Source organism: Sus scrofa, chromosome 6, assembly GCF_054392235.1.
Source record: "Sus scrofa isolate SSC_HxYL_T2T_F1_AM1 chromosome 6, Sscrofa_HxYL_maternal_Yorkshire_Landrace_v2.0, whole genome shotgun sequence".
Taxonomy (NCBI): domain Eukaryota; kingdom Metazoa; phylum Chordata; class Mammalia; order Artiodactyla; family Suidae; genus Sus; species Sus scrofa.
Window position 1 is genome coordinate 167,955,571 of NC_139388.1, and position 6,000 is coordinate 167,961,570.

Below are 6,000 nucleotides of genomic sequence, written 5' to 3' on the forward strand. Positions count from 1 at the left end.
CATTGATGTAAGATGTTAATAATAGGGAAGCTGAATATAGAGTAGAGGGGAACTCTGTGCTATCTTTGCAATTTTCCTGTAAACCTAAAACTGTTCTAATAGATTTTCTTTTAAAATAGACCACATACAGCCACTATGGAGAACAGTTTGGAGATACCTTAGAAACCTATACATAGAACTTCCATATGACCCCGCAGTCCCACTCTTGGGCATCTATCCGGACAAAACTCTACTTAAAAGAGACACATGCACCCGCATGTTCATTGCAGCACTATTCACAAGAGCCAGGACATGGAAACAACCCAAATGTCCATCAACAGAGGATTGGATTCGGAAGATGTGGTATCTATACACAATGGAATACTACTCAGCCATAAAAAAGAATGACAATGCCATTTGCAGCAACATGGATGGAGCTAGAGACTCTCATACTGAGTGAAATGAGCCAGAAAGACAAAGACAAATACATATGATATCACTTATAACTGGAATCTAATATCCAGCACAAATGAACATCTCCTCAGAAAAGAAAATCATGGACTTGGAGAAAAGACTTGTGGCTGCCTGATGGGAGGGGGAGGGAGTGGGAGGGATCGGGAGTTTGGGCTTATCAGACACAACTTAGAATAGATTTACAAGGAGATCCTGCTGAATAGCATTGAGAACTTTGTCTAGATACTCATGTTGCAACAGAAGAAAGGGTGGGGGAAAAAATGTAATTGTAATGTATACATGTAAGGATAACCTGACCCCCTTGCTGTACAGTGGGAAAATAAAAAAATTTTAAAAAAAATTAAAAAATAAAATAAAATAAAATAAAATAGACCACAGACCTAAAGACAAAATGGAAAACAATAAAACTCTTGAAGAAAACTTAGGAGATAACCTTCGTAGCCTTGAATCAGACAAAGATTTCTTAGACATGAAACCAAAACAATAATCCCAAAACAACAAATTAATAAATTGGACTTCAACAAAAATTAAACCTTCCCTTCAAAAGACACTGTTAAAAAATGAAAAGACAACTTGCAGACTGGGAGAACTGTGTTTTAAAACCCATACCTAATAAAGGAAGGACGATGTAAGGAATTCTCAAAAATCATTCATAAGGAATCCCAATAAAAACAAATAAAATATTTCAGTAGAAAAACACTGCACCTAATAAGCAATGAAGGGACACTCCACATCATTAGTCATTACAGAAATGTCAAAACCACAAAGGTATACCACCACAAACCAATTAAAATGGCTAAAATTAAAAAGACTGACCATATCTGGGTTTGTCAGGAAAGTGGAGGTTTCACCAACCATTGATGGAAATGTGAAATGGAACAACCATTTGGGGAACTAGTGTAGCAGATTCTTCAAAAGTTAAGCATATACCTATGGCATGATCCAGCCACTGTGCTCCTGGGCTTTCAATCATGAGAAAAACAAAGTATATGTTTATACTAAGACGTACATAAACCAACATTTGTATCTGACTTATTTACCACAGTGAAAAAGTGAGATGAACCCCAAAGTTCATCAACAGGTGACTAGCTACACTGGGGTATGTGCGTATAATATTATACTACTTAGTATTAGAGGAATAAACTGTCGAGACACACAAAAAGAAGGAATTTCAAAATAATTATGCTGAGTGAAGTAAGCCAAACCAAAACAGGGTACTTATTGTATGATTTCATATAAAAAGTTTTGGGAAATTCTCAGCCTTTTTCTCGTCACATATTGCTTCTCCTTCGTTCTCTTATTCCTCCTCTTCTGGGATCCCTGTTAACCCTGTCTTAACCCTATGCCCCAGCACTCAGGCCTTTCACATTCTACTGTGTGTTCTACGTTCTTTATCTCTCTGTGCTTCCGTCTGGATCCTCTGTTTTCTAGTCCTTATCATCTTTTGTGCACTCAGCTGGCTCTGATTGCATTCATGAGTTCTTAATTTCATCCAGGTTTTTTTTTTTTCAGTTTTGAAATCCCCACCTAATTCTTTTCATAAATACCTAATCTCTGTTGCATTTTCCTCCTCCTCATCTAGTTAGCTGTCTTTTCCCTCTCTTTTCTGAAACATATTAATCATAATTATGTCAAAGTCTTTGCTAAATTCAACATCTGCATTGTCCATGAGTCCACGTCTACTGTTCACTTTTTTCTCTTGGTTGTTTGTCCTAAGGTCTCGTTTCTACACATTCCTAGTAATTTTAACTAAGTGCCATATATTATGTATTAAAAAGTGCAGAAGTTGCCATCGGTGTTACGGGGGGGGGGGGGTAATCCTTTCTTCTGCTAGGCAGATACATTCACGGAAGTAATTCACCTTAATCCAGCCAGGTTCTCCTCTTGCCCTCTTCTGTCTCAACCGATTCTAGACAAGTTTGGTTTGCTAATGCATATCTAGAATTTTTGCATCTACTACACTGAATCACATACAATTTTCACTTTCTTCTAGGTTAAAATGGTTAAATACCAGCAATTTCATGCCGTTCAAATTGTAAGACAAGTTACTAGAGGCCCGTTACTCTTCTCTTTTGTACTGAATTTATCAAATTTGATATAAATGTTATATTGGAGTATTTCCAGTTCTTAGTTTTTGATGTATTTATATAAGATGTGCATTTTCCTGTCTTTAAACATTGGGTTAAACGTAGTATTAAAATCACTCGGTTTTGCAATTTACTTTATAGGATGGTAGAAACATTTATAGTTTCTGAAATTCATCATATTCATATTTTTTGCCTCATTTTGTGTTGGTTTGATCCAATTTTTGTGTCTAGAAATTTGTCAATTTCATCTAAACTTTTACTCTTGTTCGTATCACATCTTCTTAAATTTTTAGTGTCTTCAGGAATCTTTCTTTTTATTCAAATTTCATGATTTAATGTGTATTTTTCTAATTTTGATATTTAGGTGATCTATGATTACTCTTTTTTTATTCCTGATGTTAATAATTTGTGTAATCTTGTTTTAAAAATAGATCTGTATAGAAGTTCCTATTGTGGCTCAGTGAGTTAGGAACCTAGCATAGTGTCCGTGAGGATGTGGGTTTGGTCCCTGGTGTAGGCCTGTAGCTGCAGCTCCAATTCAACCCCAAGCCTGGGAACTTCTCATGCCACAGGTGCTGCTCCAGCACAAAATTCAACCAGCCCAGACTGAGCCCCGTTCCACAACTTCTCTTCTTCCAAATTCAAATCCACTCATTCCTCTCATGGCTACAGAATCAAGGAAGAGATAGAACCTCTCTTTCACCAGCCCTCTCCTTACCTCCAGTTCCTGTATCCCTAGTTTGCTGTTTGTTACATCTCTTTGGTGTATTTCAGAATCACTGCTTCTCATGACCTCTCCAAACACATTGCTCATAATTGTGATCTGGACTATGCCTTACCTTTGTCCTGTCCACATGTCTGTGCTTCTAGAGTTTGCTAGATAGGGGCAAACATGTCACTGAAGAAGACAAATACCCTCTGATTCTCACTTGAGACAAAAGAGGTACTTTACCCCAGGCAGGGCTATGCTGGGATCTTATCTTTCTTAGCCTCATAGTCCAAGGCTTGACCCTCTGGGAGGATCCAGAGAGGCTAGGAGTCACACTGGCGTGAAAAAGACTGTTTCCAAAGCATCTGTTTCGTCTGCCTCAAATATGCATCGTACAGGACGCCAGACTGTTCAGTTTCACATCCTTTTTAGGCTGAGAGGAGGTACACATAAGTGGATTAAGAGTAAACACGATGAAAATGTGTCTGTCCTGTTGTATTTTGTTAACCATAAGTGGTCATCCTGACCTAGAGAAACCCAGTTAGATACAAATTTGGACAGATGTTGGCCAGAACCACTGGCTGATTTTTCATTGAAAGCCAAACTGTAAATGCTAAAAAAAATACATGAGTGCCATCTAGAGGTAAAACTAGTACTGCAAGCTCTCTAAAGCACTCTTACAAAGGGGATCACAGATTTGCTCTCAGAGAACCCTCGCTGGCTCATTAAGCAAGTTTTTTCACATCTTGGGTCAACATCTGCCTCCACTTGCCCTGACCACTGCAGGCCACAGTAGCCTCCCTTTCCCGGATTGTTTTCTAGTATATTTTCTTTATCATTAATTTAGTCGAAAGTCAGAACACGTTCAATCCTCCACGAACATTTTTTAAGGTATTCTTTGGGCCAGATTGTGCTCAACCAAGAGACTAATCACTGATCCAGGAGGAGTCTGTCGCTGAGCTGGAGGGGACATTGTGCAGCCATCTCGTCCCCTCGGCGGAAGTACCTTACGCAACATTGCTGAAGTGTGTCCCTTACTCTTGTTGGGACAGGATCCTCTGGAAGAGCAAATGCCCCCCCCCCCCCCAGGACAGGTGGACACTGGCAGGCAGGTCACTACGCAGTGCGAACAATGGGCTTGGAAGTCTGCGAGATGTACTATTGAATCCTAGCTCTGCCACCACTTACCGAAGGTGCAAACTACTGAATCTCGAGCACATTGCTTCTCCGAGAGTTGATTTCCTTGTTTGTTAAATGGAATAATATTCACCTTGTGGTCTTATGGTAAGGATGGGCAATAGTATTTATTATTTACCTAGCTAGGGCTTAGCACAATTCCTGAAACAAAGAAGCTGCTAAGAACATATGAGCTTTGTCACTATAATAATAATAAATTTCCAACTATGATTTTAATTCACCTACCTTGCAAAATTGTTGAAAGGATGAAGTGACCTACCCAGGCATGACAGATGGCCAGGTGAGACAGAATTTAAGATTATTTTCATCAAGAGAAATTGCCAGTGACTCCTATCTGATAATCACTGTAAGTTTTATCACCCTAATGAAGAGTTTTGGTTTTCCTTCGAACACTTCAGAAGCACCTCTTAGTGATTGCAAATGACAGACCACAAAGTACACACTGAGACGCGGGAAACGGAGAACAGGATATTTTGAGACTTACTTCCAAAGACTGTTCTTCGCAAAATTCCTGAGATCTGATGACTTCAGAGAAGGAGCTGCATTTGCAAAGACGGAGGAAACTCCGGGAAGATGAGTGTCTCCTTGACAGATGGAGTGCTCTTGAAAGCACCGCCAAACCCTTTGTGCTACAGGACATTCTGGGAAGTTCTTGTTGTTCTTGGACTTCAAGGAAGGTGACTATTATAGGCAAGTATGTCTTGAACATTCAATAAGAGGTAAAAGCCTTGTAAAACTTTATTGTGCCTCTGACTGGTGCAGGGGGCTGTTCAAGCATTGCATCTGGACCAGGGCAGCCCTCAGTCAATGGTGGTTCTTCGCACTGATAGGAATGTCCCAGGTGGCTTCTTGCTAATCCAAGCCAGAGTGCGTGTCACCTGTCATCTGGCGGCAATCTCACCCGGGTGCCCTTCGCTCCCTTTTTGCAGTGCCCACCCCGTGGCTGGACCAGAGCCCTCTCGGGGTTGAGGGAGAGACTGTAGGGCAGGGGGGCAGGTGGTTGCCAGACACAGACACAGCTCAGAATTCTAAAACATCCTTCGTGTGCTCCCCGCCTTCAGTGCCTGGCTTTCCCCAGCAGGGAGACAGTCGAGAAATGCCTCGAAAAAAATGCTCGCCCTTGGGACCTTTCTAGAAGGAACAACTTGCGGGAAGTGGCGAATCTCAAGAGTAGCTGCCCAAGCTGCATATTGCTTTGCCTTGTCCTCTTCCCCACCGGCGTCCTGCTTCTTGCCCAGTGCGCAGGATACAGAGAACAAACAGGGGAGGGGATGTGACAAAGTCCAGAGGCTTCAGCTCGTCTCTTGAGTGTGTTGGACTTTCTCTCCCGGTGGACTTCCCCTGTTGGCTGCATGAATAATGCACTTTTAAGCACTTGAAACAACCCAGTGTTCACCTTCACAAAATGGCAATTCGAAAGAAAACTGCCATTACTGATGTGCATCTCAACAGTGCAGGCTTCTTTCTAATGCACACTTAATTACATTAGCGGCCTGGGGAGTAAATCATACTGCTGTCGCCTATCACTGGGGTGACCCTATGAGCACAAACATC

At 41.1% G+C, this 6,000-nt stretch overlaps 1 protein-coding gene across 8 annotated transcripts in view; it reads right to left on the reverse strand.

The window, feature by feature from the left end:
- The window catches only part of SLC5A9 (solute carrier family 5 member 9), a 100,394-nt gene extending 94,691 nt beyond the window's left edge, over window positions 1-5,703 (reverse strand). For all 8 annotated transcript variants that reach the window (XR_014805179.1, XR_014805181.1, XM_084959079.1 and 5 more), the window contains exon 1: window positions 4,931-5,703. The gene's annotated coding sequence lies outside the window, so the exon portion shown is untranslated. The remainder of the gene's footprint in view (window positions 1-4,930) is intronic.
- Window positions 5,704-6,000: the final 297 nt, after the last annotated feature.